The following is a 9,314-nucleotide window of genomic DNA, read 5'->3' as shown; positions in this document are numbered from 1 at the left end:
CGAAAAAACGAAACCCTGCAATTAAGGCCTAGACTATAGATTTCATCTAAATAAAACTGGAAAATGCAAAGCCATTTACAGAGACAGAAAATAGGTCTGTGGTCATTTGGGGATAATTAGGGAAGACCACTGAAAACTTTTGGCATGGAGGGTATGTTGCCTGTGGAAATGGTTTCATGAAACACGACCATATATCAAAACTTTGGCCAAATTAGGCATTGTAAATGTAAGTAGCTTCTATTTCAGTTTATACCCCCTCCTCAAATAGCTGACAATAAGTTTCTTTTTGTCCAGATCAACTTTCTTCCCACAGCTAGAACTACTGCTGGTAAGTCCTGCCTCACTCCCCACTCCCCACCCTTGGTGATGAAAGGCCCTCCCTCTTCTGACTTCAGTTTGAAAGCTTCTCACTGCTGGCTGGCTGACTGGCTAGCACAGATCTGCTGTCAGGCCCGAGAGAAATGGAGAAGAAACTGTTGGGGTATCTTATAGCTATGGGTAGAAGGATAGTCACACACTTCAGCACTCTGGTCCCTGGATGACGCAGGCTGCTGTTCTCAGAACAAAGACATGTTGGACAGACAAAATCTTACCAGTGCACTGCAGCCTTTCCCAGGCCTGGCTTCATTTAATCTTCATATTAAAGTCGAGTGGTGGGGATTAGCACCTCCATTCTCCAGCACAGGATACCGAGCAGGAGCAGCCACCACACTGGGCTTACAGTGTACCCTCAAGTTCTGTCAGCTTGGCTAGGTTTCTTAGACTGAGTTTTGACCCCACATGGTCACATAACTGAATGGGGCCACAAAAAGTTCAATGCTTGATAACCAAAAGTTAGCTGAAAGTCAAACCTGTGATGAATCCGATGTGTTTCTGGCAGCTTGCCCATCCACATGGCACGGATACTTTACTGCAGCCATGATCTTCACAACTGAGCACGGGCACTTTGTATGTTCATGCTATCGCGGCACACAATGCTAACCAACACTTCCTGAAACTCCTGGCCCAGACCGGAGATTATTGCATGCTAGGAACTGGAGATCTATTTTGGCATGGGATTAACAGAACAATTTCTGAAATGGCACTAAGCCTGCTGCCATTTTAGTCTATGTATTATGAATTGTAGTTTATCTATGTATTTATCTCAGCATTGATAGTTATAAAATCCAAACATCAAACCACTTTGACAGACATTGAAGATGGACTAATCTTGCAGTCTCAAACATTTGGTCAAGATTAAATTCTTTCTATGAAAATAATCACATGCATCCCATTAGTATGAAAATTTTGGAATTGTTAATCAATTATAGAATTATATGTGTATTAAAGAATTCTCTGACGATAAATTCTTTCTTATTGGGAAACATGCAGGCAAATGTGTACCTGCTTTATATAAATATTTACTCAGAGTCACATAAAAAGATGCTATGAGTGAAAAATTCTTTTACTGTGTGTGTATGCTTTTAAATTTTATTTTAACTGAAAATAACTTTTTTCATACAATAACTTAAAGCCCACTCCACAAGATAGAACCCATACCTGACACAACTTGGGTGACCAAGAGCCTGAGACTGGATAACCTAGGGACCTAGGGTAAAACCAAACACTACTGCTTTAAAAACTCCAGTGATAAAATGGCTTCTAGTGGTGTTCTGCTTCACTCATAGATCAGGGTCTTGCTCAGTCATCACCAGAGAAGCTTCCTGCAGCAGAAAGGAATAAATACATCCAGACATTACGCAGAGAGTGAGAGACCTCCTAACTCTCAGCCCTATATGGGATATCTTCATCAAATCCCTTCCCTCGAAGCTCAGGGGACCCTGGGGAAGAGGGTGGCAAGGGTGTCAGAGCCAGAGGGGTGAGGACACCGGGAGAACGCGGCCCTCTAATCAACACGTCCGAGCTCAGATGAACTCAGAGACTGAGGCGGCAGGCACAGGGCCTATGTGAGTCTGTGTGACAGCCTCTGTGTATACATTATGGCTTCAGTTTAGTGTTTTTGTGGCATTTCTGAGTGTGCATGTGTCCAACTTCAAATGTAGTAGTTTTGTTTTATCTTATTATATGTTATACTGTTATATATTTTTAAATGAATGAATGAAAACCAAGCCACTGTGATAAATGTTAATAACTGAACTGAACCTATATCCATCCGCAAGGAGAGGGAAAATCAGCTTTCTCCACTAGAGTGACACTGCATACATCACCCACTCCATGAACAGTCTCATGTTCAGGAGTAGTTGACCAACATAGAGTTGGACGCCATAGTTTTTGTGTGTGCATGTGATTTTATTTGGTTACAGTTTGGTGATTTGTCTCATTTTTATCTTTTTGGGTGTGGCTTTTTTTATTTTGTTTTTGTGGTTTTGGGGGGCATTGTTGCATTGGGATTTTGGGGTTTTTTTTGAGAAAGAACTTAAAGATGAATGGGTAAGGAAGAGGAGAGGATCTGGAAGAACTTGAGGAAGGGGAAGAATATGATATATGTAAATTTTAAAATGTTTTAATCAATAAAAAATGTAAAAACAAAAACCCCTCATTTTGATATACTACTTTCTGATCATGAGTCCCCTCCCCCACAGCCTGAGATTCTCCCCACCTCTCACCTATCCAGCTCCACAACTTTTCTCTTTCTTCTTAGAAAACAAACAGGTATATTAGAAAAACAAAAATGAAACAAATATGAATTAACACCCCCAAGAACAAAGAAAAAGCACAAAAAACACATACTCTCTCTCTCCCTACTAGAATTAATAACTAAATTTAACAAAAGTGTAGGATACAAAACCAACAGGAAAAACTTTACTGTATTTCTATATACTGGCAAAAAGTAGTCAGAAACTAAAAATTTTAAATACCACCCAAAAATATTTGTGTGTGTGTGTGTGTGTGTGTGTGTGTTTGTGTGTGTGTGTGTGTGTGTGTGTGTGTTTGTGTGTGTGTGTGGTATGTTTGCCTGGGTGCACATGTGCATGTTGTTGAGTGTGAGACCTAGAGTCTTGCGTGTATTGGGCAAACCCTGTACTCCTCAGTACCCTGAGGCCCTGACCTCCCACAGCTTTGTTTATTTTTATGCTTTTCCATTTTCTATAGTCAGATTATCATATCTTTGTGACTAAAAATGATTTTGGTTAGTGCATTTTACTAGATGAATTCTTTCCTTTCCTTTCTTTTTAATCTGACTACATGTGCCAGACTTCTAGTGCAATATGGGATGGAAGTGGGGGCAATGTATAGACCGTCTTGTTCTGGATCTTAGGGATGTGTTCAGTGTCTCAGAATTAAATATGGTGTTTTCATTAACTATATAGTTGTTTGGAGATGTCCTTGATCTGGCTGAGAAAGGTTCCTTTTATTCCTAGTTCTCTGAGAGTTTGCTTAAACTTTTTTTTATTGGTTTGTGAGACAAAGTTTCACTGTGTAGCTTAAAGTGTCCTTGACCTTGTGCTAATGCATCTGCTCCAGGCTCCCAGGTGTTGGTGCCACACCTGGCAAGGGCTTTATTTTCAATCAGGAATGGATGCTTGATTTTTGTCAAGTGCTCTTTCTTTCTTTCTTTCTTTCTTTCTTTCTTTCTTTCTTTCTTTCTTTCTTTCTTTCTTTCTTTCTTTCTTTCTTTCTTTCTTTCTTTCTTTCTTTCTTTCTTTCTTTCTTTCTTTCTTTCTTTCTTTCTTTCTTTCTTTCTTTCTTTCTTTCTTTCTTTCTTTCTTTCTTTCTTTCTTTCCTTCCTCCCCTCTTTCTTTCTTCTCTCTCTCTCTCTCTCTCTCTCTCTCTCTCTCTCTCTCTCAGATTTATTTATTATTATATGTAAGTACACTGTAGTTATCTTTGAGGGAGTCCGATCTCCTTACGGATGGTTGTGTGCACCATGTGGCTCCTGGGATTTGAACTCAGGACCTTTCAGAAGAGCAGTCAGTGCTTTTAACTGCTGAGCCATCTCTCTAGCCCCCAAGTGATGTTTCTTACACATGCTGAGATGATCATATGGTTTTTATTTTTAACTTTTCTGTTATAAACTGTACTGATTTAATTACAGTTTTAAATGTCAATGTATTCACTTATTTTGTACACGTGTTTGTATGTGTATGTGTGTGCATGCATATCTGGCACACATGCAGAGGTCACAAGAGAACCTGTGGGGGTCAGCTCTTTCTCTCCCACAGTGTGGGTACTGGGGATCAAACTCAACAGCAATCACTCTTACCCACTGAGCCATCTTGCTGGTCCCTGATTTAATTGTGAGTGCTAATTCAAACCTGCATTCCTGACATAAGCCTCTCTTGGTTGTGATGTAATGTTCTTTTAGTATACTATGCAATTAAGTTACATGGTAATACTCAACTCGAAATAAGTTGTGAATTAATCTTTTTTGATTCAACTTTTAAAATACAAGTTTATATAAAAATAGCATTGTTTCATCCTTAAATGATTTATTTAAATGTTTTTTTAAATTTTATTTAAAATATTTATAGGCTCTCTGTGCAAGGGATTTTCTTTGTGAGAAAAAAATTTTAAAATGTAATATTTAATTATTTTTTGAGATTTTCTCATTTGTGCACAATGCATTTTAATCATTCCCTCTCCTCCCCCTAACTCCTCCAGATCCACCCTATGTCTCTCCCAATGGTTGGTCTCCCCCTTTTAATAGTCTACTGATTTCGCTTTGTGCTGCTCATATATTAATGGGTGTGGGATCATCCCCTGGAGTTGAACTACCAGGGGCCAAACCTTAAAAAACAAAACTAATCAAAATCCCAACTCAATTCTTCACAGAGTTAGAAAGAGCAATTATCAAATTCATCTGGAACAACAAAAAACCCAGGATAGCTAAAACTATTCTCAGCAACAAAAGAAAATCTGGGGGGAATCAGTATCCCTGACCTCAAGCAATACTACAGAGCAATAGTGTTAAAAACTGCATGGTATTGGTACAGTGACAGGCAGGATGATCAATGGAACAGGACTGAAGATCCAGAAATGAACCCACACACCTATGGCCACTTGATCCTCGACAAAGAGGCTAAAACATCCAATGGAAAAAAGATAGCCTTTTCAACAAATGGGGCTGGTTCAACTGGAGGTCAGCATGCAGAAGAATGCGAATTGATCCATCCTTGTCTCCTTGTACTAAGCTCAAATCCAAATGGATCAAGGACCTCCACATAAAGCCAGACACTCTGAAGCTAATAGAAAAGAAACTGGGGAAGACCCTTGAGGACATCGGTACAGGGAGAAAGTTTCTGAACAGAACACCAATAGCGTATGCTCTAAGAGCAAGAATTGACAAATGGGACCTCATAAAATTACAAAGTTTCTGTAAGGCAAAGGACACCATCAAGAGGACAAATCGGCAAACAACAAATTGGGAAAAGATCTTCACCAATCCTACATCAGATAGAGGGCTAATATCCAATATATATAAAGAACTCAAGAAGTTAGACTCCAGAAAACTGAACAACCCTATTAAAAATGGGGTACAGAGTTAAACAAAGAATTCTCACCTGAAGAACTTCGGATGGTGGAGAAGCATCTTAAAAAATGCTCAACTTCATTAGTCATTAGGGAAATGCAAATCAAAACAACCCTAAGATTTCATCTAACACCAGTCAGAATGGCTAAGATTAGAAATTCAGGAGACAGCAGGTGTTGGAGAGGGTGTGGAGAAAGAGGAACACTCCTCCACTGCTGGTGGGGTTGCAAATTGGTACAACCACTCTGGAAATCAGTCTGGCGGTTCCTCCAAAAACTGGGCACCTCACTTCCAGAAGATCCTGCTATACCACTCCTGGGCATATACCCAGAGGATTCTCCACCATGTAATAAGGATACATGCTCTACTATGTTCATAGCAGCTCTATTTATAATTGCCAGATGCTGGAAAGAACCCAGGTATCCCTCAACAGAAGAGTGGATGCAAAAAATGTGGTATATCTACACAATGGAGTACTATTCAGCCATTAGAAACAATGAATTCCTGAAATTCTTAGGCAAATGGATGGAGCTAGAGAACATCATACTAAGTGAGGTAACCCAGACTCAAAAGGTGAATCATGGTATGCACTCACTAATAAGTGGATATTAACCTAGAAAACTGGAATACCCAAAACATAATCCACACATCAAATGAGGTACAAGAAGAAAGGAGGAGTGGCCCCTGGTTCTGGAAAGACTCAGTGAAGCAGTATTCGGCAAAACCAGAACGGGGAAGTGGGAAGGGGTGGGTGGGAGGACAGGGGAAGAGAAGGGGCTTATGGGACTTTCGGGGAGTGGGGGGGCTAGAAAGGGGGAAATCATTTGAAATATAAATAAATTATATCGAATAAAAAAAAATTTAAAAAAAAACAAAACTAAACAAAATAAAGCAAAACTGACCCCAAGGCTGGAGATCTGGCTCAACCCTTAAAGGCACTTGATCTTGTAGAGGCCCCAGGTTCTGTTCATCAGGTAGCTCAGAACCTCTGGAAGTTATAGTTCTAGGGAGATCTAACCCCTCTCCCACAGGCATTTGCATACATACAGTGCCCATATACATAAACAAACATGCACACACATTTTTTAAAGGCTTTTAAAAAAAAATAGAAAACTGCCTCTCCCTTCCCCTGAAGTCATCAACAATTGCTCTTCAGGGAGTACACAGTAACTTTGTTGTGCAAATGTAGAAATAGTTGGATGTGTAACAACGCTGTAATTCACACTACACAGACATTTTTTGTAACCACCCCTGACAGACAGGTGAGCGTGTTACTCAATCAAATGCTGTGCTGGTGACTTATGGGGTAAAGCGTTCCTAGAAAAGCAGGGTGAGTTGTCTTACACGCGTCAAATCTCAGCATCCAGCCACTCTTCCAGTCCTGGAGCTTTCACTGCAACTGTCTTGATTCTTCTCTCTTGGAAAAACAAATATGGAATTTATTTTTTTATTTTGCAGGAACTCACAGTTGAGAGGCTTTGCCTTTTAAAGAGATGTTGGATATTTTAAAGAGATGTAACTCTTATAGTGTTTGTTTGAATTTTTTTAAAGATTGTGGGAATGCGTGTTATAAATGTGATATTAACATGAGATACGAGAGATACAAGATATAAGAGGAAAGGTTCTGGTTTAAGAGTGATGTGTTTTTATGTCAAGTTGAGACAGGGTCATATGTGTTGGTTAGTTTTGGTCAACTTGATACAAACCAGAGTCACATGGGAAGAGGGAACTTAAATTGAGAAATTGCCTCTATCAGATTGTCCTACAGGCATGTCTGTGGAGCATGTTTTTTGATTAATGACTGATTTTGGAGGGCTCAGCTATGGGTGGTACACTCAAATTCATTGCTGAAGCAAGTACTATAGAAGTAGAGGCCAGCTCAGACACCCAGGAACTGAGATTGGGGCTGGAGTTGACCACATCTGCAGAAAAGCATGGCGGAAGAAAGCTAATCCTTCAGCTGTGTGTTTCTAACCAGAGGCAAAAGCAAAGAAAGTTCTGAGCTAGTGGGATAGGAAGGCAGCAAATTTCTTCTGTCCTGTTGAGTTGCCAGATTAAAATATATGATTCCTGATTAAACTCAAATTCTCCATGAACACAAATAACACTTTAATATAAATATATCCTATGCAACATTAATAAAACATTATATAACATAACAAAATAAAAATTGCTAATATAGTGCCAGATACTTGTAGCATATCTGAAATTCATATTTAAATGGATATATTATTTTATTTCCTGAATCTTGCAGCTCTGCCATCGCTGAGTGATAAGAAATGTGAACACTCACGGGAGGGTGAAGCTTCAGCAGGCACTTGGGAGCCAAGAGGAGGCCCTTTCTGCCATTTCCACTCCCTGAATATCCTCACACTAATGCTCTGCTGGAATTTTACCTTCCCAGTTGAATAAATAGGATGCAGTGTTATAGCAGGCTCCGTTCTAAAGACGGTTTGATGGTGAACGTTAGACTTTTATGCATGTCTGCATGTTTACAGAGGAGTGCAAGTTGGCACAGAGGGCGTGGAGTCTGCAGATGAGAAAGGACTGTTCCCAGCATAGGAAAGCTACGGCACGATCAAAGACTGAGGAATACTTCCTGCCTCCAGCAAGGAGCAACTGCCTTGCCAGTTAAAGATAGGGTGTAGGCTCAGACCTGTAAAACACACACACACACACACACACACACACACACACACACACACAGGCTGTGGGGGAGATTTCTACAGGAAATGTTGATTCTCTATTAAGTTAGTTCAGTCACTGAAAAAGAAAAGCGGCGTGGAGATTCTAAGCATACAAAGAGGCAGAGTGCCTGCTGTTGTGGTTGCTGTGGGGCTGTATCCTCATGCTCCTTGCTGCATACATCGTAGCAGAGAATAAAGAGAAGGAAAAAAATAGAATGTCTGACTCAGGGCACATGGTTGAGTGGATCGTGATAACGTTACACTATGAAATATTTGATAGCAGTGTCTGTTGTGAAGCTTGAGAAGGCAGAACTGGAAGGACCAATCTGGGAGAGGGGCTGTACTTGTGCCATAATGCTCAGTGAGAAAGAAATTAGTGAACATAGTTAATTATTTAATATAAAGAGAGAACATGAGAACTGCAATGGCATCAAGCCTCAGAATCTCGTGTGATTACTTCATATACGTTCCCTGAGAAGCAGGTAAAAGGGTTGTGTCAGACTGCCCAACCACCTGCTGTGAGAGGGTGTGCTGTGGGAAGACAACTGATTCTTTGGTACCTCTTTGAATTCTTTGGCAAGTGTGTGTGACTGTTAGTTATGAAATTAAAATAATGAATAGCAAATTAAACAGTTTTATGACATGTAGATTAAATTTTTATCAAAAGGGTTTTTTTTTCCTCTTTTGAAAAATCCTTGCTTATTGAGACCTTAGTAACTATTTTAGAAGGTCAGTGCATTCTCAGTGAGCTCAGTGATGTTGGAATATAGAATCTTCCAAGTGTCTGTTTTAAGCTTCGCAGGTCCTGCACCCTTGGACCCCTAAGCACATACTCTACTGATGCTGAAGAGTTTTTAAAACAGTAAAATCCCAGCTCAGAGAAGGAGGAGGGACTTTAAGTCCCACCCCTAACCAAGAAGCTATTGCAATTGATATCTATTGGGAGAGGGAAAACTAGTTTTCTCCAATGGAGTGATGCTGGGTGTATCAATCACACTCAGGAAAGACCTCATGCTCATCAATAGTTGGGCAACCAAAACAGACTTGTTATTTTTTTTTAACTGTAACCAGCTTTATTAAAGATACTTTTCGCTCTCTGCTTCCGGATCCAGATCAGCCTGGGCGGCAACACCACATCTCCAGGTCCTGCAAGAGGC

The sequence above is a fragment of the Apodemus sylvaticus genome, chromosome 2, assembly GCF_947179515.1.
Source record: "Apodemus sylvaticus chromosome 2, mApoSyl1.1, whole genome shotgun sequence".
NCBI lineage: Eukaryota > Metazoa > Chordata > Mammalia > Rodentia > Muridae > Apodemus > Apodemus sylvaticus.
This window is presented reverse-complemented; position numbering follows the sequence as displayed.